General features: G+C 29.9%; 1 protein-coding gene across 1 annotated transcript in view; it reads left to right on the forward strand.

Moving 5' to 3' along the window:
- Nucleotides 1-25,307, forward strand: part of LOC136969016 (uncharacterized) — a 150,173-nt gene that overhangs the window by 39,587 nt on the left and 85,279 nt on the right. The window lies entirely within an intron of this gene.

Raw genomic sequence — 25,307 nt, forward strand, 5'->3', positions numbered from 1 at the left:
ATCTACCACCATTTCTTTCTATCCTAGATAAAAATAGGAACGTTTCGTATATACAGAAGTGCAAGCACTTTTTCCTGTAGTGGTAGACGGAATATATCAACAACCAGCAGCAACATCTTCGAAAGTGCATATGTTTGCTTCGCAGGTCTTTTATTATACTATTTTCCGGTCTTCTATATAATTTTCAGGGGTCCAATGTAGGATTTAATGGTAGGGAAAAGGGAAAAAACGATCTATAGAAAATAGTGAAACTCGTTTGGGAGTGGAAGCACCTGTCTTAAGATAGAATGATTTCTGGCAGGTGTACCTCTTCCGTTATACTTGTGTAAAGGCGGCAATGGAGTAATCTGTGGTCTTTGAGAAGTGCCAGGTGAAGCATTTGATGATAAATAGTAACGGGGTGAGGAATTGATCGGTTTGTTTTGCCTAAGGTTGATGACTTTCCATTCACATGGGGAACACGTGCAGCTTTTCTTTTGTTTAGCTACTGATAGAATTTCTATTGAGATTTAAGAGTTTATTTGATTAATTTATTTTGATAGAATGAATATTTAAAAGTGGTAAAATTGCCCATTTTTAAAAGATTTCCAATGGATTTGTCTTTCAAAAGAGATTCAGCTGTTGTTTGAAATTTTGATCAGTTTAAAGTGATTTTAACTCGAATTTAAATACTAGACACACACCGTAACTAGATTTAGATAATGTAAACCAATTCTAGATGGATCCAAATAAAACTGGACTAATCTGGTCAAGCAAGAAGAAATCTCTAGAGGAACCGTGGAACACATCCACCTTTTCGATAAGATCCACGTTGAGCTTTTCTCATAATAAAGAAGATTCTTTTGATACACCGGAAGGATGAAGTGCTTTAGATAAAACTGAGACAATCTAAAATGGATCTAGATGAGATTGACACGATATCAAGTGGATCTAGATTAAGGGAGGAGATTTCCAGTGCTGTTAGTTGTTACAAAAATATAGAAATCATACGAATCTTACGAATCTGGTGATTGATCATAACGGAAACCGGATCTTATGTTCATTTGTAAAAATTAGATCACGATTCGGAAGTCGAGTAAAGAATTATTTTAGAAAATTTTTAACGCCTTGAAAACCACTTTAGCAATGTCCAAACCACTCTTAAACTCTTGAAAATTACTACACGAGTACTCTTTGTTTTTCCACTCGAAAGTACTTTTCATTCAAGCTTATCTCTTAGGAAATATTCAGAAGTTTTCAATTTGTTTAAAATACAACATTAAGAGGGCAAAATTTTATTAAAATTTTTACCTTTAACTTTTATCTCGTGCTTATTGTTCTCTAAACATCTCGTGAATTCGAAAATTGCTTTTCTGTTATACTCTGTTCTTGAAATTAATTTAAAATAACCATTTCGGTCTTTTAATTGTTCGGCTTTTCTTCGTTGTTGTGTAAGAAATTTCCGACGTCACACGTCGAAAGATAGCGCGTTTGACTGCCATTCTCCCTCTTGACATTTCTTATTCAGTTCAGGTCGTGTTGATAAATGCGAACAACTTCCGAAGATAAACATCTCAAGTCATCCAGTGACAAAGGCTCTGTTAAAACACAAGGAAGCTTCGGACAAACGAATATTTCTAAATTTACACTGATCTGAATTTCCAAAAACTTCCGCATTTATTTTTATTCCAGGATATTCCTTCATTGAAATTTCAACAACCTTTCCACTCCCCCTCTTTCCAGAGTTTTGGAGACTCTAAAGAGAAGTGATGTGCTTCCTTTTTCTTATTTTTAGATGTTTCTCTCTCTCTCTCTCGCTCTCTCTGCCTTTCTTCCCTCGAAATGCTTGGGATGCTGAGTGCTTTATACTAAATTCGAATTATTTTGAGATTTAGTAGAAAAGCGATTGAGGACAATAAAGAATTTCACCACAACTCTACTTCTTGAGCACGTTGAAACTTCAAATCTTTCAAATTTTAAAAGATTTACAGGATTTACTTTCTGTAAAATACAAAGACCTAATAAAATCTTTTTTAAAAAACGTTTGAAATTACTAATGTAAAAATTAAATTTTTAATTTTAGCTCATTGATAACTTTAGATCATGTTGCAATCACTTCTAAGATGCACTTCATTCCGGTCCACATCTTCCAGAAGTATCACTTCCAAACATCAAACAAATGTGTCTTAAATCAGAATCTTCCTCTAAATTAAGCACTAAATATTCATCTAGTCATTACTTTTCCCGCTTCAATCGTCTCGTAAATCAGGATAATTCTTTAAAATTAAGCTGTAAAAGTTCTCATTGCATCTTTTAAAATACTCGCGTCATAAATATATTAAAGCTAAAATCTTGTAGATTTTACTACAGTTAATGAAGAATTTTACTTTTATCTTCAAGTTATGTACTGAGAAATGTATTTTTTACCCTTTGCAAACACAAAAGATCTTTGCTTATCATATATAGCGCACCACCTGGGGCAGGGAAGTGAAATAAGCTAAACATGTCTTCCATAAATATATTTTCCAAGTCATACATCAAACACAATAAACGGAGATGGAAAAATGGAATTGAATGCAATAAGGCGGAAATATCTGAAAAAATATATGCGCATGAATTTCAATATGAAAAGAAAAATCAAAGATTTATCCATTCTGCTTACATATTACTTTACCCTTTACTCAACTTTACTCAACTTTCTTTTTTGGTGCTTTCGATATCTTATCAAGGGTACGACTAAATTTGGATGTAGACCAACGTAACTAAATTAAAAACATGTTTACAACGAATCAACTGTCTAACCGAATTTGGTCTCAAGGAACGGGTTTCGAAGAGAAGTCCTTATGAAGCATATCTCATTTGCATCTAAGTCTGGAAAATAGCACCGTTCTGAAATCACCCACAGTGGAATTTGTGATGCGGAGCTCATATCTTCCTTCAGACTCGTCTCCAGATAGGAATATGTATTTTTAAAACGGGTAAGGAACACCGAGAAACAGTGAGTAGGCTGTGAAAATTACACGAGTTCTCACTCTTTATCTCCTCCTCCTCCTGCAGTAATTTAGGAAAGATCTCGTAAAAGAACTACTCTACGATCTTAAGCATTCCCCCCTTCCACACCGCAGTAAAATATGGTCTAGATTGCGTTTATGGTAAATTTACTCGATATCGGCATTAAATGCAACGTTAACGCATTTTACAGAACAATCTAACAGACAGACGGACGAGAAAGAGGGAGAGGTAGAGGGTCTGTATGTTATAGATACCGCGGTAACACGACGTTGCCATAGCAACGCGTAGACGGTCAATGGAGCCTTTTATCTGAACTCCAAGCTGCGGCATCCTGACACCGAAGGAAACGTTGCAGCAGGAAAACTGGTAAAAATGTTTAAAGATACTCCAATGTTTACAATGATGAGAAGGGCATTCCTCCTTTATGATGTATGATAGCAGCTGTGTAATCAAATTTTGGCCATAACTTGGCCAATAAAAAAAAAAAAAGAAAAAATAGAAACAATATTTTCATAAGCTAAACAATTTTCTTTTTTGTTGTCTGTACCTGCTTTGCTTTGTTATTCGATGACAGGCCGTCTTTCAGAGGTTAAAATATATAGTTTCCTTTATAATCTTTCTATGATGCACTGGCTATAAGGAGGTATTCTTGCATGAGGAATAGATTTCCACACGCTAAAAATTTGCAGTGAACCACTCGTGCGTGGTGCAGAGCGATTGAAGTGGAGACTGTTTCTAAATGGCAGAGGTGCAACCGGATGAACGCATTCTCCATCTGTACTGTTGAGGACTGTACGTGTGACAGATCATTTTTTAGGTGATGGCTACTACCATATGGACAGTTATAGCGTGACATGAAGAATGTTCCTACATAGGTAGATATGCAGAACACGATTGTACAGTTTGTACGAATTATTTTGTACGTTGGACATACGTAAATATTCATTTTAGTATTTCACCACAAGAGCAGGAGATTGCTTCATGATTTGTAGCATCCGTTACCATATTTAATTGATATACAACATGCATGGAGGAAGTTTGAGGATTATTTTGCGCGATTTATATATGTAAATATACATTCCAATGTTTCGCAAATGCTACGTAATTGTACTGAATACCGTTATACAAACTACTAACTCCCTAACCTCTCTTTTAGGAGTACCATTACACATTACAACGGTTGCTACTAAAGGACAGTTGAAGCGTAATATGTAGAATTCCTTATGCGACAATACAGATAGAAGGTACAATTTAAGGGTTATTTTATATGTTATCCTATGCTAAATATACATTTGAGTATGATACAAGTGTTGTACAAATGTTTGAAATTCTCACAGAAATTAATTAACGAACTCGAGTTATAAGATAGGGGGGTTTGAAGCACTTTTCCCTATTAAAAGCGTGTAACTCATTGAATTATGTTTACAATCATAAATCATGGTGTACAGTACGAAATTTATCAGCCATTAGTATAATAAGAATGGCTGTGGTGTTTGTTTATTAAAGACACACGATATGTTTGCGTATGCTTTGATGAACATAAAAGTCTGAGAGACTTAGTGTTGAAGCCTTGATCCCGCCTTTCCATCATCCTCTCGTTTCACAAGGATTACATTTGGAAAACAAACGAATGATTTTTAATTAAACAGATAACGCAACAGTAATTGGTTGGGCGTGTTTGAAGCAAAATTAGTAAGAAAAAAAAGGGGGCACGAATTAATGGATGTTTAAAGCGGCACTTCTCCCTAATTAACTTAATAGATTAGCCCATAACATGGGAAAGAATAGATTTGCTCTTCGTTACTAGGAAAATTTTGTCGTTGATATAAACTTTAAGGGCATCTGTTCTTAAAGAAAAAAAAAATTCATCCAAACTTTTCTGCCATCCATCGCATAAATTTTTCTTAACGGTTCTCTTTAATTTACCATAGAATCGGAAGTAATTTAATTACATTCTACATACCAAATTTTTATCTGTCTTGCATACAAACCACGTGAAACTATCCTATTAGAAGCGTTGTGTGCGATGTTTAATGCCTTTAATCTATGCTTTAACGAGTAAATATTTAGGCATTTAAAGTGACGAAAGAGTTCATACGTATAATGGAAACCTTAATTGAAATTTAGCGAGTGTATGTCTTTGCAAATGTGGAAGCTTAGTGATGATATTTGAGAGTATTATGTAATGATATATTGATAATTTCTACTCGAGAATACTATTTAAAAATCCTGATCTTTTAAAAATGTAAATGATGGCCAGTAGGGTAGTGAACTATAACTAATGCGGCGACATTTTGAAAATAGAAAAATTGATATTAAATTAAATTTATTTTTTGAGTTTTAAGTATAAATTTAGAGAATTTATCGGCATTTTACTATAAAAACCGTAATGCACTCAAAACCTCTAAACACCAGTATTGATGGAGCGTAAATATGGTCATAGTTTGAAGATTATTTCGTATGCATTCTTATCCAAAAAGAGGCGTTGTTGGAAGGTTCGATTGTACTACATAACATTTATCTCCAGTATTAATTGATCATATAGAGTACTGTATTGTACTGTACAACATAAGGTTTAAGCATAATAATTTTTATTACAAATTAATCTAATTGAAATCGAAATAATTTGAATACATGCCTTAAAAAACACTAAAATTTCCACGAAAAATCATTAATATAGAAGATAAATTTAACTATTTTAAATTATACATTGGAGGGATAGTGTAAAAACCATCATAACATCTAAAAATGTTCGTAGATTTAGTATAAATTTATCGCCCAGAATCTTTTAAATATTCATCAAGAAAAATAAACCAAAAATCTTTAATTATGGTCGAATCGATTGACAGAAAATTAATTACTCCACAAGAAAATTTTTGATTTTCTGAAGGTGCTCGTGTCCAAGATGAGCAGCTGGATTTGCTGCAGTCACGTACTAAATGACCGATGTACAGGGAGATAAATATCGATACCTGTAAATAACTTATTAAATAATACTCGCAGGAATAGTTTTAGTGTGATTGGATCGAAAACAAAAACATTTTTTTGTTATGTTTTTTTTGAAAGAAAAACAATATATTTTTTCTCTATTGACCATTAACTGGATTGCAGTTTTTAAAATTCTTACCTCAAAAAAATTTCATGAAAAATTATTTATAACCTTTCTAATAATTCAAAATTTAAGACGCACTTATTTTTAAATTTTAAAATAACCGTCACAATAAAATCAGCCAATAACGCGTGTTACATTCTGTAACATCTTTACATTTATTGGTTAAAATTAAAATTCTAAATTGTGTCATAATCGAAATGACTAATAAGATTCGAAATTTTAAAATACGTTGTTAGGACATATTTGTTGGAACTATTCGTTAGTTTGAAATTGATGTCATAATCGAGACGGCGAATAAGATTCAGAGTTGAGTAAATTCAAATTTTAAATTTTAAAATACGTCATTACGAAACTAAGCAATAAGCGTGGTTTAATATATATGTTCTGGTTTGATTTGTCAATTGAAATTACGTCAGAATCGAACTCGTCATTTATTGGGTAGAATTTGAATTTGCAAAAAACGTCGCCTGACATACGACCAATTGTAGATTTTAATGATATTATTTATTTTCTTTCGTCCCTTTTTTTATATTCAAATTTCAATTCATAGATGAAGTGAACAGTAGGATCCAGTTATTCAATCTATTCCAATAGACTGCAGTAATCCAATTATTTATCCATTCCAATTTTTGAAATGCTGAAAAGTGTTCATAAAGGAGGGATTCGAGATCAATAACAGAGGGGGGTTTATTTTATTCGACTTTATTGATCTTGAGCTGCTCCGTACTGATTTTTCTTATGAAAATTGTTAAGATTAAATAATTTTTAAAATATTACTTCGTAATATCTAATTTTCAACGCACAAATTGGCATTTAATGTAGAATAAAAATTATTTCACCCTCTTTGTTATATTGCAACGTAGTTACGCATATAAATTAATAGAGGAGATATACATATTTTATGTGAATAAGTATTAACTTTTATGCAATAAAGCTTGATTTGTATGCAGCATACAGACAAAATAACCAAGATAAACTATTATGCAAAGGGGGGTTAGTCTCGCATCGTCGTTATTTTCTGCATTATTCTAATTTAACAGCTATAAATTTTAATAGTTTTCTAGCCTTTTATTTCAGAATTTAAGAGAATTAAAACGGTTTTAAAGTCATTTAAACGTGTATCAACAGCATTTTAAATTTAAAAAGTGAAATCTTTTCTTTTTGGTCCACCTGCTCCTAATTATTCATACGAAAATTTAATTTATATGTTTACTAATTTTAATTGGTATAATTTGCTAAGTTTATGGATCTTTTGGGTTGTTTATAACCAGAAACTCGTAATTTAAACTATCACCTTATAATAATAATAATAATAATAAGACTTAATACATGAGTTGATGAATAAATAAGAATTGATAATGAGTTTGAATAATTAAAAAAAAAGTGAAATAAAATGCAAATTAAATTTACATAAGTTAAACGTTTATAAAATTTGCAAATTTATTAACTATTTTTTCCTTTTGACGTATTTTAAATTTGTCCAATTAGACAAGACTTGTTTATGACGTAAAAAAAAAAAAACGAATTTAAATCGATTACCGGTGGTAATTTCTTTTTAAATTTTAAAATAATAATGTTGATGGCGGTGATAATGTTGATGATAATTCTTGTCCTATAGTTTCGTGTTTGTAGATATTTTATTTAGATTGTAATTTTCTATAGATTGAATTTGCGTGACGTACAATAAACATCTTCCATTCGACACATTCAGTAGCGTGTACATTTAGAGATGTTGTAGTCCATAACGATCAATACTGCACTACCTCAATAACAGGTTTATTACAAAGGACCATAAAAATCACTATACGTTGGTTATCATAAATATTTTGCCCTTCTGCCATATTGTACTTTCCTATTGGGTAATTTAATGACGACATTTTTTGAATTTTAATTTTTATCCAATGAATAACAATAAAAAGGCAGGAATATGTAAAAAAATATTTTATACTCTCCTTTCTATATTTAAATTTTATATAATAAAAGTAGTATTTTATCTAAATTAAATCTAGCTTTTAAAATTTATATCCTGGAATAAATTTTATAAATTTTTCAAATTATAAAGAAGGGAATAAAAAACTATCACGATCCAAAAAACATTCTTTATCATTTATTGGCTTTCCATTGGGTATTTTAAAGATAACGTGTTTCGAATTTTAATCATTTAAAGAATAGAATTGCCTGTATTTTTTTCTTTTTAAGTTATCACATTTCATTGGTGGAAGTTTACTAAGTTTAAATTCAAATTTACGTACTTATTGATGTATTAAAAGCTTATTGGTTAAACTATCCAAATTGCATCCAATCAATGAAGCGTAATTTAAATTTTAAAAACCGTTATAATACTTGCAGTAACTGATTGGTTAATTTTTAAAATTATGGAAAACGACTTTGCAAAATTTAAAATACGTCATTATAGCAAACAACCAATTAGATAAACAATAGAAAATCGTTATAAATATAATTTTTTGACATTTATTTAAATTATAAAAGTCATTTCAATTTATTATTTCGGCGCGTAATGTAAATAAATATTTTTAGTATTCAATCATTAAGAAGGAAAACGAAAAAATGAATTTTATAATGGAGGAAAAAATATATGTATTTTTTATTTTTATATTTGTAAAATATTAAATTCCTTCCAAATTGTTTTATATATTTTCGTAATAAGTTGCTTTTATGAATCATATGCGCAATGCTTTTCAATCTATACTCTATGTTATATTTATATAACTTTATTATATTTCGTAAAAATGTCTTTTATTGGTTTATACTTGAATGTGACGTCATGTACGAATACAATTTCCCTGCTAGAGAAAGGGAAAATAGTCTTAGAGAAGTATTATTATATGAATTATTTATCTGCTAGAAATTCAAGGAAATTACTCTGACGTTTGATGCTTGTTGAGTTTGATTCTGTAAACATGACTCTAAAAATTTAAAAATAGGGGAAAAAATTTTAAAATTTAGGTGTTAATCTATAAACAAACATCAAGAAACGTGAATAAAATGGGGGAAAGCAAAGATTTAGAAAGATTAAAGAATTTTTTGGTTTAAAAAATATAGAAGACATTATTTATTTTAATATTATAAATAACAATTAAATTATATGAAGTTTTATCCTATTGGTCGATTAAATTCAAATTTCAACTAATAATACGTCTGTGTTGATGTGCTAAATGTTTATTCGTTAAATGTTTTGAATTTTAAAACGTCATAGTACGACGTCATAATATGGAGATGTATGAAGTAAATTGGCGAAAGCAAATATTTATAAAGGTTAAAAAAGGGTTTATTTAGCGTTTAAAAATTAAAACGCGTCTTAGGTTAAGTATTTATGCTAAAAACATAATATATAATTTAGAATTTATAAATTATTAAAAGAATTATTCCTATTGGTCGATTTTTATAAATAAATGAATACTAACCAATTAGATGGCTGTTCAAGATGTAATTAAAATAATAATAAATTTTAAATACATTTTTAATTATAAAAAAACTGAATTTCTGGCTGTCGACTCAACACGAACTGTTTGAAAAATTACGCAAACAATGGAAGAAAATTAGAAAAAAAATTCAAAAAATAGCCAATAAAATTGAAGTGTTGTTTACTTCACTGAACATTTAAAAATGTTGGTTTAACCGTAAATAATCCCGGTTAACCAGTTTTTTAAAACAATGTAAACGACATCTCATACATTTCATTGGTTGTTTTCGTTTTTGAATTTAAAATTAACCAATAAGAGATTAAAGGATTGGAAAATGAGTGAAAAATCAATACGGTTAAATTTTTCTCTCTGTAAAATGCGAAATTTAAAAGCGTAATTTTGTATCTTTTAGACTTCTAAAAGCATGAAATTTAATGTGTACTTTTCAAAGGTTCTTTGATGATTTTCAGAAAGGAAAGATACGTTCTGTAAAGAAGACATTTTGAAAATTTACGATTTTCCGGGATCTTGCTAAAGTTATATAAAAATTGGTATAGCTTTAAAACTCATTCGAGCATTCAATGTTTTGCCATTATTATATTGAATTCATTCCAATTTTTTTTTTTTTCAAATAATAGTTAAGTGTCTAACGTTACTTTATTGTAACTAAACAGTTTAGAAATTTCACGCAAAAATTCTATGATAAATATAAATTATTGTATTAAAAACTTAATATAAACATCATAAATTTAAATATTGAAAAGGAAAAAGTTAAAATAATTAGATTATAATAGTTGTTTTTAAATAATGTACAGTACATCTATCAAGTGTGACGTAATAAAAATGCTGTTTTGTTTTAATCGTGGTAATAAAATATTAATAATAAAACTTTTATGACGTCATAATAAAACCGGTTTCATATATATTATTGTCTGTTTTTGATTATTATTTCATCCATTATTAAAATATTTCGTCAAATAAGTGTTGTGATGTACGAATTAATGAATGCTCAACAATCGAAATTGACACAAGTTGTAACGTAATTTAAATTTACCCAATAAGAAATTATTATTTTATTTTTGAATTTAAGATTAATAATTTACGCAATAATCAAAACTGACAAGAAAATGCGACATTATTTTGAATTGGTCCAATAAAATTGCGACATTTCCTTGAATTAACAGTGAATGATTACGCAATAATTGGATTTCAAGCTACAGTTTGACGTGTTTTAATTTATCCAATAAGAAATAGCTGTCTTAATTTTGAATTAAGAAAAAAAAAGATTATTCAATAGTAGAGATTGATATAAAAACGATTCAATAAATTCATCAATTTTTAATTCAAAAGTAAAAATAATTATTACGTAACAATCGAAATTAATAATCAAATGTCAAGCAATTCAAATTCATCTAATAAGAAGCTATAACGTATTTTCATTCGACCAATTCAAAAAACAGATTAATTTTTCAATTTGTTGTAACAAGTACAGTACGATTTAAATTATAAACGGTAATAAATTATGAAAAGAAGTGATTTTGTTGTTAAATTTTTTATTTTTTTAAAATTTATCAATGCACAAAATTAAATTTATTCTTTAAATCTTTAATTGTTTACGTACAGTTTATAAAGAATTCGGCGGTATTTTTTTTATTATAAAAGTATTGTTTCTTGTTGATACTTATTTGCTAAATGTTGTTTTTATATACTTCCTTATCCTGGTATATTTTTATTTATTAATGCTGGCGGTTTGGATCGATGTTCTTTGATATAGCTTTGCAGACCGACCTTAATCCGATAGACGTCTTAATGTTTTGTCTGCTTTTGTCCTCTTTGACCCCTTAGCCGTACTCTATCCACATCAGATTAATGTTTGGGCGGATTTTTCAGCCAAGCTTCAACCACCTCCGTGTATTGATCATTTTTACTACAACGTTTAATGGATGCCATTTATACAAGAAAACGTACTTATACATTAATAAATGAGCCTCTCTTTCCAATTTTTATTACTGTCATTCGGTAGTTTTAGAAGTGTAAAATGATAAAAGTATAAATTAATAAAAGCGTAAACATTTATATGCTTCGAGGAAGTGTATTTTTAAAATAAATTTCTACTGTTTAACCAAATTTGGTCGTGTTCAATGCTCTTAAGCAAAACTAGTTTGGTACTTTTTTAAAAACTGATTTGCATTCTAATTAATCTTTATATATTTTTTTCGAATTGGAAAATATTTTCCTTCCTTTAACAAACGGCTGAACAATAATAATAAACGAACGATAGAAATTAAATAAGTGCACGATGCTATGATTTAATATAGCCAATTAACTGTGATTATACTTATCTTCGCTATTTAAATTAACCAATTATGTTAGATTCGCTTCAATTTTAAATTCAAATCGACCAATAAAACGCATAAACATTTTTTTATATTTTAAACTGACAGGATATGACGTCGAAAACAAATTAACCAATTAAACTCATTAATTTCAAAATTTGTTTTTAAATCGACAACGTGACTTTTGTAATTGACTAATTAATTTATTGCAGATTTTTAAATTTAAACGAGCCAATCGGGTTTTTCGCTTTTTAAAAACCGTTTATTATTATTATTATTATTATTATTACATATATATATATATATATATATATATTTTTTTTTTTTTTGAAATAATTGTAACGCTGATTGGTTTATTATTATTCGTGTCATTTGAAACGGCCAATTAGGAATTACAATGGGTTTAAAATTCGTAATAAATATAATACGTCATTTGTAAATTGGATTTTGTTTGTTTGTTATTAAATTGACTGTCGTATCGGATGTTAGGTTAATCAATAAGAATTACATTTCGTTCCAGGAGTGTTATAGGGAAGGAGTGTGTGACGTGTTAATTATGTGGAGCAAAGATGATAAATAAAACTGATAAATAAGCAGAAAACGTGACGTGTAAATGAAAGGGATCAACGATTCTCCGATAAAAACCGATCGATAAGGATCAATATATGATAAGTATTCTGACCAATGACCGTTAACGATATTGATCACAACCACGTAAAAATTTAAGCAGACCAATAAAAATAATCGAAATAAACCTACATGTTTTTACAAATTGAACTTCCTACGACTCATTATCATCATTTTTTTTCAAACCCCAACTTAGTCTAATGCCTTAATTATTCGGTACGGAACTTCATTTATCATTCGGTTAATGAAGAAATAGCTTGTCGAGTCGAGTGACCTTTGACCAGAGTTGCGTGCCGATTCCAACGTATCGAGTTTAAGCGAAGTCGAAAATTAAAGTGTTATTTAAATTATGCAATGAACTGTAAAAAAGGGTCCTTTTTATGCAACTTTTTGGGAAGTTTTTTAATTAAGGAGGGGGGACGTAAGGTATTTTTAGCATATAAATTGACGTTCGCGTGATTAATAATGACATTTTGACAATTATAAATTTTGATTCTTTAATGATTTAACATTTAAATGAAGTCGTTTCATTGTCGAGAAAATGGTTACAAATTCAAACATGGTTGACAATTGTTGAATATTTGTCTACTTGTAGGGAAGCTGCTATGTCAACTAACGCTTTCCATACAATTAAACATTAGTTGTAACACAGATACCGACCATATAGGTTTACCTGAAAGCTCTGACTTCAATCATTAGTTAACAAATTATTGTAAAAGCTTTAAAATGAAATAAAATCATGTCATTTCGCCGATTAGCTTCGTTTGAATATACAATTATTATTTTAATTTTCAATGAGTCACTTTATTCATTCTAACAGTTCTAATGCTACATAAATGGGAAGTTTTATAAGTGAATTAATTAAAAAATTTTAAATGTTTTAATTGAATATAACACTTTAAAATCATCTTAAATATGTGTAACACATAGAAATGTCTCCAGCTGTGTACTGTACATCTCCAAAATGATGTAATATCTTGCCTGTTACGAAAAGTGAGAATTTCACGAAAGTTCTTCAAATTTCGTGAAATTTCTCGGTAAACTGAAGGCGCGTAAGGTGCAAATTTAAAATACATTTATACTATAAAAATTTATGTAAATATATAAAAAAATATTGTGCATATTTTTTCTTATTTCTCTAACTACTGATCCTACGAAATCGGAAGACTCGTTTACTATAATTCGGAACATTTGATGTTCATTATCTATTATAGTATTATTATCCGGCTTATAATAAGGTTTAATATCTATTTAAACTAATTATTGAAGCATCTCATTTGCATATTGGATAGCTGATGCTAAATTACGTTATCAGAATGAATCATATTTATTATTCAATATTAAAGCTCTATGTATAAATGATATGCAATTTCATAGTTTGGTATATTTAAGCTACCTATAGAGTTATTATGAAGTACAGCGCATTGCAATTCTCATAAAAATTCGTTATGTATAGCTTACTGTAAATTCTGAGTCTGTCTTTATGTCTGAAATCGTAAGTTATATGAATTATCCATATATTAACGTGCTGTTGAGGTAAGTTATATAAAATTATATCTTCTATCACCTATTTAATTATTGGCATACAAGGTTACGCACTATTGCAAGTGAATTTCTTGCATGAAGTATACGAATTGTAATGCCTCTGCCTCACTCGGTGTAAACAGTATAAAAGTAGCTCACCTGTAGCCTAGTAAATAATACTGAATAGAGGGTTCACACCCGTGGAATTTTCCGCGTTTTCTTCATGTCCACACCAGAATAGGGGCAGAAACCCTCCCGGGAGACACCCTGACTTGGCAAATCGTCCAGGTGTCGAGTTGTCTTAACCCATCATCCAATACGATCCACTATAAATATGAATAACATATCACTAAATATGCATCTCTTACTGATGCATGACTGTCTAAACTATTGAATGATAGCACATAGCACAGTTTGTATATGGGAACAGCGCATGACATTGTAGTTTTAGAGTGGAGCTAGTTGATATAATTCATCCTCTCATGCGAATATATAGTTTATAGGGCCTACATAACTTCACAATAGTTCTATTTATATGTATGCTTTACACGGTAGAAACGCCACTTACTTGTAGAGTCTCTATCAAACTTGAACATTTTTATGTACAGTACCTTAGCAGATGCACTGTAAACGTAGCTTTAAAACGTACAATTTATATGCTACTTAGACGTAGCAGGACAAATTTACTATTTATATGCACCTTGACACATTCACAGTTTACATGTATTTTGGCAGATTTCCAGTTTATATGCATCTATAGAGTTGCACAATATATTTACTCTTGCAAATATTGATTGAAAATCATATTTTAAAATCATATATTATATACACTTTGACGTAATTAATTTATAAAATAATCAGTTTATATCATCGTTGCTTACGTACGATGTACTGTACATTTTGTCGATTGCAATGCGCAGGGACTTCAGAGCCGAGTTGACACGCAACGTTGGATTAATTGATAAATTATTAAGCAAAATTAAAGCATATTTTTTTTTTATAGATGTAAACAATATTAAGTCTTCTTCACGAGTGTTTTTTTATTGTTAGAACATATTTAATGGTTCTCACAAGGATAATTTATTATCTTAAATGCTTAGACGGTGATCAAATCCTTAAATTGAGAGTGGGCAGTACATAATTAATAGCCAACATTTATGGTTTCTTAGTAAAGTAAAAAGAAAAACTCATATCTAAGAACGTTCTAGACAGGTTATGAAACATTTTCTCTTTAAAATAATTAATAAAAAAAAGTTTTTTTTAATTGTAATAAACGGAAAAAAAGCCATAGTCTATAAAATTTATTCGTTTTAAAAATGATGAAAAATTTTGATTTAATTCAAACGAGCGTGAATTTTTTTTTATTTAAAAAAAGGGAATTAACTTGGAATTTATTGATGAAAACTAAAGGAAAGAAAATATCAAAAAAAAAAAATAATTCAAAAAATGCTTTCCATTAGTATAGAAATTTCATTTCTTATATAAATTTTCTTTATTAGATTTAAATATATTAATTTTGTTTTTCCACTTTGTAAATTTTTATTACGATAATCGTTAAATATTTGTTAATAGGGAAATATCAATTCTGGTCGTCCTACACAGATTAGACTTTAAGAATTTTCCTAACTCGTAACAGGTTCTTAGCTGAAGAATATTCAGTCTCTCGGTTTTTTAAAAACTATTTTGCATTCTTAAGGAGCTGAATAGTGAATTATTATGGACGTCTTAAACAGGTTTGCATAGAAAATTAGTCGAATAAACTTATTAAAAATAATCTGCAATAATTTAGTAACAAATCACCAATTTTGTCCGTCTTAGACAGTTTTCTGATATGAGTATCTATTCCAGTCGGCTTATACAGATTTCCAAGTTAAAGATACGTATGCAAGGCTGAGGGGAGTTAAAATAAAGTCATAAATGAGCTTCCAATTGCTTCCATGTCGCATTATTTACGTAAAATAAATTTTGGTGCTCTCTACGCTGGGGCCCGAGTCAAACGACCCCCTTATCCGGACAGAATTATTTATATTCTAGACAATCAAATCTTTAGTAGTTCGTTCTTCAAATTATCATATAAAACTCATACTAAGTCCCAACAACCTTTACGTCACGAAGTTACATGAATTCCTTAATTGCAATTACCACCCCGCATCATAATATGTGATGATTATGTATTTTTTAAAAAAACGTGCAATTTACCTCACCTTGCACAGGTTAATTCGATTTTATCACAAGTTAAATTTATGTAAAAATCCTCATCGTCGGTTTCTTAACGAGAGAAACATTTCTATTCTGGTCATCCCCCTTAGACAAGTTTTCCGCACTTCATTACGTTGTTACAGAACTTACGCCTCTACTTCTGAGATTTTAATTATTGCTCAAGTTTCTTATAAATAATAATTACAAAAATCAACATATAAAGTAAATGTATCGGCAACCATTAACATTCAAACTTGGACGTTGGAGGTAATTTTTCACGCGTTCACTTTTTCACTCGCTGACATCATAAATATTATATACAGTGACGATATTTTGGCTCTAATGAATTATTAAAGGTGTGCAAAGCGTATAAATATTCAGATCATAAAGATTTAATCTTGGTTAAAGAGGAAGAGAAGAGGGAAAAAGAGGAGGAATTCCTAAATAAAATCAAAGATTTGAACGTGTTTTAGAAAAGTTACCCCCCTCCACCGAAAAAAAGATCCAACGTAAAAATGCGGGATTGCTCCATTTTTTCTTTATTTTATTTCATTTTTCAACTTCCATTTCTTGGTTGGGATCGAAACGAAACCATCATTCAACTCAACATATTTGAGGTAGGTTTGATGATGACTACAGCTCTAGCATTTGTTAGGGAGGAAGAAAAAAAAATCGTTTCTTTTCCATTACTTCTCTGTACTTCAACACTTCTTTTCGTCCCTCCCTCATCTTCGTTTTCTCCCTCTTCCAGTTAGGACTGTGGGAAACCACACACCAGCCAGTGGTTGGCACGTAATGAGGTTCCATTTCGGTACCCCATTCAATTCTGCAATCCCCGTCCACTTTGATTACGACTGATTCTGCAACTTGGTGTTGAACAGTTCATTCAGAAAGATATATGGCCACAGCTTTCTGAGCGAATTAACTCCTTTCTAAGCTTTAAACAGGTGTGTTATATACGAGAACTTCAATATATTTTTTTCTTTTTTCTTCGTATCTTTTTAATCAACTCATGTATATTGTATACAATATAGAACCACTCTTCCCAGCTTTGCAAGCGGCTCGCTTATTGGTGGTAATAAGTATCAATTAATGTACTTAAGATCTATTTACACTAATTAAGGCCCTATTTACAATTAGTAGTTAAATAGATAAATTGCAGCCCTAAGGCAGTTCGAGTTTAGAATTTTCTTCAAGAATTTTCTGCAGTGGTTGATGATCTCTTTGTTTAGCGATGGATGTTTTTTTTTTTAGTTACAAACAGCCATTTAAAAAAAAAAATATTGGGTCAAAATCCTTTAAATTAAGATTATTTTCAGTAGATATATGTGAATTTTTCACGTTTCGTTCTACTGGAGGAAAAGGGGTGTTGCAATACGTGATCCAATTTAAAAGGAATTTCTGAAATTTGCACCTTGGAACCACTAAATTGAATTTTTGGATTATTTTACAACGTTTAAATTAGTGAGGGTGCCATTTAACTACCACACGATTACGTTACTCACATTTTGTTTTCTAAGAACCTCGACGTTACAGAAAACAATTTAATTGTTTATTATCTTTCTCAATCCCGTATTATATATAATATCTAAACATATAAACATTAAACAATTTATAAATTCCGCCGTTGAATATTAATAAGTGCTTTATATATATATATATGTTTTTTCCAGCTGCTGTTTTTCAGCATAAGAATTCTTTGGGTAGGAGGAAAAGATGGAGGAGGAAGAGAGGCATTAAAATGAAATGCAAACACATAAAGGGATCGCAGGATAAAAATCAATTGTAATAACTTTAGAACTGGGCTCTCGAATCTGTTATAACTTTTCCACAATTTTAATCACCCATAAGTTTTATAAGTAGACGATTGGCTTGGATATGGAAATGAGGTGATGGTTTTTTTTACTTTCCTCTACTTAAACGCCTCCAGGGAAATCTCTGTTTAGGTATTATGACTTTAATAATTGTTAGGATATCCCCAGGTGCCGAAAATCTTGATATCTCCACCTTCATTATCTCCATTGTTTTATTTCATCTCCTTTAAATTCCACGTGTTCCCCCCTCTCTCTCCTCTATTTTGTTAATCCAAATTTCTTTTTTACGTTTTTGTTTTGTAGTTAAGTGGGCCAACGTCGTAAAATTTATAGTTTTAAGTATATAAAACCTGAATTTAAGGTTTAAAATTTATAACGGTGTGAATAATGTTAGGTATTCATTTAGGCGATTTTATTAGTTGTAAAAAGGGAACAAAAATGGTTTTATCGTGTTTTACTTAATTCAATGTAAATATGTGACGAAACGTTTAATTTAAAAACGTTTTTGTGTAGTGTAATAAATATTTTTAAGAAAATCAATGAAGGGATGAGTATTGGTCTTAATAAAGGCGATTTTATTCTATAAATGTCCGCTAATTTTTAAAAAATTTACCTTTCCTATATTAAATTACGCTGTGAATGATTATTAATTACTATCCTTTTACATTATTACTCTAACGTTTATTCTGTGTGTCATTTTTATCATTCGTTCAACGTGAATATCAAATTTCTGGTGATTCATTTTTCATGTAAATACAGCAAAAAAAAAAAAAACTAATAAGTGGTCCTTCGTGATATACGCTAAGATGTCAAGCATAAAAATATCTGTGTTGTATTTATTGGTTGAAAAAAATTCAAAATTTATTTACGTTTGCTTATAGCAACCAATCATCGTTATGATCAGTTTAAATTTAACCAATCATCGTTAAAACTAGAACCTTTTTTATTTTTACGTATCAAATATATCTGAGAGGACTGCTTATATTTAATAACTTTATTACATTACTTTTTTCTAGTTTTTGTGGCTTTTTAAAAGTTTTTAAAATAAATATTGCATTGTTTAATGATTTCCTTTATATTTCGAACTTCACTCCACATAAATTCATTTGCAAATATGCGAAAAAAATTCTTTTGCAATTTAATTGATCTGAGTACCCAAGAAAAAATGAAGTGCAGATTTTTTTTTCAAATATTAAAATTGAACATTAATATAACACGTTTATGAATTTAAAGTGCTGATTATCATTTTCATAAACGGAAGAGTTTAAATAATGTTTTAATATAAATTTTTCTTATTCATAAGGGGGAAAAATATCAAAAAATATGAATTTAGCGATTCATTTTTTCCTTAACTTATGCTATTATTAAGATTTTTTTTTTCAGGAACATAATTAGAGTTTAGAATGCCAAAAAATGTAGAGACATTTTTTTTAATACAGTAAACGAATTTGTTAAAATATTCCTGTTCTGTTTGAGTAATCTAATGTTATGTATTGCAATCTATTATATTAGTCAGATTGAGTGATTGTCTGTCGAATTATTCCGTTTTACAACGTCAAACATCCGAACGTACATCGTAAGCCAATTTGTTATTAGATTTTCTCACGCTAGAGGAACTTCTTCACTTCTTTCTAATAATGTCGCGCAAGGGATACGAGAATTAAAAATAAGAGAAAGAAGAAGAAAAAATGGCAAATTAACGTAAAAATTTCTGAAAAAATACAGAAAGAAAGAAAAGGTTTGATGGATAGATAAAACAGTGGAACAATTTCCCGTTAAGTAGGAATCGTAGAAGTGGAACGAATGCAGCAAACAAGCAAAAATTTCTCCAGGTATCGAATTACTCGTCGACACAATGACTTGAACCATGCACAGGTTGTGTGCCACAGTAATAATATGTTACCGGTGCACATTCCTTCTCACTATGTCATTAGTATGGGGTTGACGTGACACGATCAGATTACATATTAACATTGGACACTGTTTCATGTTTGTTACTGTACTGTACACTCTAAAAAAATGAAAGAGAGAGCGAGACAGAGGGATAAAAAAAAGAGAGAGAGAGAGTTTTCACAACTTTGGAACGGTGCTTACAAAAAAGGGGGTGCCACTAATGATGTTATTACCATCTATCAATGAGATGCTATCTGGTGAACAAATCTTGCAGAATGGATAGGATAACTCGCCATATCGTCTGGCATCAACCATGGGCACAGTAGCTAGGGGGTTGAGAAAAGTTGGGAGGTGATAATTCTCATAAATCCCTACTAATTAACTGGGCATTAATTAGACCGGTCGAGGAACTCAATCAATTAATTACGTCACCGGGAGAAAAAACGGGGAATCCCCGAGCTAGTGTGTATTTGTGTGAAAGTAGGGGGATGTTTTTTTTCTACTTCAGCTTATTTCCTAAGGTCGTGGCTGCCTCACCCTAATGTTAAAAATTCCCGACACAACTGCCAGCCTATTTTCCGCCAAGACTTTTCATCTGCTTTCCAATCACGTGACGTGGGATTCAACGTGTGGGACACGCCCGCTACGGTGTACGATTCGTGTGCAACTGCTCTCATATAGGGAGAATCAGTCACGGCATCGCCGCTCGCTCCTTTATTAACCGTAGCCAGGAAAGGGGGATAGGAAAAATGATTTTGTTTCTCCCCGACGTGTATTCCATACTGACAGCAACCAAAGTAATCTCCGAAAAGAGAATATTCTATCGAATATCTAAAGTGAAAATGTGGAAAAATTATTCATAATTGTCGGAGCGTGAATTGTGCCTGCATCCTGAATAAATTTATCTGAATATATTAATATATTTTGGATGCATTGGCGGCGTTAAAATAGTAGGAAACGGGGGGGGACAGCCCAAACTTAGTTTTTATTCAGTGTGCACGAAAGAAACAAAACGTCTAGTTAATAGTGAACAGTTTAGAGTTTCAATCAGAGTGCAATTTGTAATGTGTTGTACAGTGAAGTATAAGTTCCAAGTTTGGTCTTTAGAAATCAATTTATAGTAAAAATACACGTAAAATGTTGTCTCTGATTAAACTGAGTGGAAAATTTTGATACAATCAGATAATACATAAGCAAAATTTTACTATCATCAGCTGAATTTTCTCTAAATAGTGATTTCTTTAGTGCCAAATTTAATTAAGAAGAAAGTATTGGTTTTAGGAGTTTCCTTCCTGATGGCTACCCCCAGATGGACACCATCTGGGGGTTGATAAATTACTAGAATCATTAGGGATTGTGGACAAATTTTTATTACATCTTTATGGCTAAATTACAAGTAGAAATTAATATTTTGCTTCTATATTAATCCTTTGTATATCTGGAAAGAGGTTGACAAGCAAAGAAGCTTAAGAACCCGAGTTTTAATTAAATTACATAACTAGAAAGGTAATTTTACTACTACTTACAAATTAAGTGATTATAAATGATCTAAATAGTAAGATTTGCATATTGTTAACAATTATTATAATGTTGTTGTAGGCTATTTATAGTGCTAGATAAGCTTACTAACACTAAATTACTTAAATACACATAGTCTTGTTATAAATATTATAAATTTTATGCACTATTTTATATAATAGAATTGAATCGCAATTGCTGGATTTTATGCTTATGATAATTTTAATAGTGATATTAGGGTAGAGAAGTCTTATTATCTATAATTCTCCAATTAAGTATAATCTCAATAACTAATAATAATAATTATGCTTATATTTACCATATAAAGTTATATAGTAATTTATAAACTAATAAGTTAATGATAATTCTGATACACTACACAGTAATAGTGACTGTACTAAGTCATTATGGGTTATTCTAAGCAAACATATGTAGAATCTACTCAAGATATGATAAAGAGGAGTAAAGAAAGAGAAGGTCCCAATAGAGTATTAACGGGTAGTGTGAATGAGAAAGTATAAAAATACAATATTTATTGGGTAATGTTTACACAGTCTGGTTATCATGAAGCCATTTATGTAATTATAAAGATATAATGGGATAGTATAGTGAAAGGAATACAGATATTCAGTAGTATTACCAAGCATGTGGAAGATAGAATGCTTTCTTACACCTGATCTGCATTTTAAAATATGTAATATTATATTATATTTTATATTTTAAATATTAGTGTCTTATATACTATATAATGTACACAATAATACACACTAGTCTATAATACTACTGTCTTATAGACTCTAGTATTATGTAAAAATACGTTGAGAGAATTTATTCAAAACCCTACCTTATACAGTTAAAGTGAACTGTGATTAGCTCAGTTAATCTATTGAAGCCACAGTATAAGACTTGGAAAATAAGAAAAATGCACTAGAAACAAGTGATTTGTTTATAATAAAAATCTAGATTATTTTTCTAATGCATGCTATAGGTTGATTTTATCACTTATATAACCTGTTATTACAATTTAAACTGTACAATGGCTTATTGTATTTGATGTAATTAAATATAGCAATGATAATAGTCATTTTGTACTTAATTCTTATACAAAATGCTGAGAGGACCAGTTTAAATGTATGATTATAGTGTTAAAAAGTTTAGAATGATGATAATTATTAATGTTTAATGTTTCTTAAACTCAGTTAATGGTCTAAAAGTAGAGTAGAGAGGGTTGTAGTCATAAAAAGCATGGAAGCAAGGCATATATTACTTGCATTTAAAATTGAAGTAGTGTTTTGGATGTGGAATATTGTCAGAGTACATATTTCATATTAATAAATATTAATGACATTTCGTCCACGTAATTGATGCATTAATGGAAGAAACTTTCTCATTTTCGTATATAAAAATATTATTAATGAAAGGAATAAAATGAAACAAAAAAAAAGCACAAAAATATTATAATGAATGATTAATGGTTAAATATAGTTTTGTGTAGAATCACGCACGCTATTCATAGAATGGGATAATAACATTTTTCACACATTTCCATTAATTGTTCACGCGAAGAATATTAATGAGTGACGCCATTTTGCTTTTTTTAACTGCTTTTAAAAACTACAAACACCACGATTTTGAAAAATCGAATCAGTGCTGCCACCCAGAAAACGATTGAATCAGTGCTGCCAACTCCATAGATTTTTTCTTTGTCCATTTATTGGTTTGTTGTCGGTGTTAAAATATAAATTTTACACTTTAAAGTTTGATATATGTAATTCATTTTATATACATTTTATATTTAACAAATTTACTTTTTAAAAAAAGTATTAAATTGGAGCTTTCTTAGCAAAAAATTTTTTATTTTTTATTTTTGTTAGCATCATCAATTTTATATTCTTGTGTGTTTTTTCCCTGTAATTCTTCACTAATTTGCTCTCTAGTTTCGCTAATTTTATTTTCTGGTGTTTGTTTTGCATCGAGTTTTTTATAAATTTCAGGTTTTTTTCCCTTGGTACAGCCACCAATTTTACTTGGTTTAAATAAATTTTCAGAATTATAAATAATAACCCACGCCATTTTAAAAAAATATTTTCGAGGATTAATTTTTCATCTTTAAAAGTAGGAAAGAAGTGAAAAAACAACGGTAAAAAATGAGAGATACATTAAGAAACCAGTAAAGATCATGTAACCCGAGTAGATTTCCGAGAACTTAATAATTATTTGTGTTTTTATTCTTGAAAAACATATACTTTAGGACGTTTTCTAGGGAAAAGATGGATTATATTAAAGCAGTAGAAGAAAGGGGTGAATAAAAGACAATTTTCAACTCCTCCACTCCGAAGAGAGGGGAGAAACTCCATTTGGAAATTCAATCCTTCGTTTTCAAAACTGGAGGATCAAGCAAACAGTAATTGACTTCCATCAATAGATTTTAATGCAACAAACAAAAATAGATCAATGAACGGGGGTTTATCGCAGTCATCCAACCTGCCTCATGAAACTCTTTATATGCAACTTTAGCGTGCCGCTAAATGAAATTTTCTATTCTTTTGATGGAATAGAAACGGAGTCGTGCCCATTTTGGATTGCATGCAATCAAATTCTTAGAGAAAATGCCTTGTTTGATAACCTTTACTACCCCTTTCTTTTTTTTCTTAAACTAGAGGACGAGTTATTTATCTTTTGCCATGATTCAATTTTAAATTGGTCTAGCAGTAGATGGCACGCTACCTCTGGTACATAAATTAAAGATCTTCTTGTCTTAATGTCTTTCCTTTATCCTAATAAGCTATTTTGTGTTGTCCTAAAGTGCGTGTAGTGGATGATTTGGGCGTGGACGTGGAGGAATTTTACTCATGTAATTAGAATTGAAGAATTTTTCTAAATAAATTTGGAGTTTTATCAAGTCAACTGGAAGAATTACAAGGAGCCATCCGAATCTTGTCTCTCTTATATATTAGAGGGATTAAAATAATCCTCTCCCATATACTAATTTGAAAGAAGATCTTCACTAATCTTCTTTTAAATAATTCAAACAATTGTTTCGGTGTCCTAAATTAAACGCTTAAAGAGAAATCATGTGAAACAGTGACTAATTTTTAAATTCTAAGTTTGTTAGAGAACAGATATTTATAATCAATGGACTTAATTACTGTTTGAAGAACAGAATACCTTGAATATTAAATTAGATCTTAAAGTAGATTTTTATGGAGATGCTCTTAACCTGAACCATGTTTTAAGGCAAACCATTCCTAAAACATGACACAGATCAGTTTACATAAGCACAAGTGTTATGCAAAAAAATGGTTTCATCATGGTATTGATGTTCAGTGGTGAAGTTATACATACCAATACAGGAATTTACTGACATAAACCAGATTGATACACGTTACTCTTTAAAATATAAATATATATGCTTCGAACAGTTTATTCAATTGGTGTAAGGAATATGTTACTTTCAATGGAGGAATAACCTATCTTATAAAAGACACGAACCAGTGACTTAAATAGACGAAGAGCTTAAAAGTAGTTTTACAAAGTTGAATTTTAAAAATTTTTAGAGGGTCGTAATCAGTTTAGTGAAAGAGAAAGTTTTATGAGTGTTTTCACTTTCCATTTCTTCAGAAAAACTCTCCTATTCTAATACAATAACGTACAAATCTGTATTCAGCTCTTCAACTTCAATGCTCATTAAACAAAAATAAATTGGAAATTAAATTAAATTTGTAATATTTTTATATCCAGAAGATTATTTAACTTTCTATTTACTTGTGTATATATTTTTTTCCTTAACAAATTCTTCCTTCTAAATCACCTAAACTTCTTATCAATGCTTCCTTCAATCACTAGATCTTTCCAACACTAAACCATT

This window comes from Centruroides vittatus, unplaced genomic scaffold (genome assembly GCF_030686945.1).
Source record: "Centruroides vittatus isolate TY-2023 unplaced genomic scaffold, ASM3068694v2 contig_1683, whole genome shotgun sequence".
NCBI lineage: Eukaryota > Metazoa > Arthropoda > Arachnida > Scorpiones > Buthidae > Centruroides > Centruroides vittatus.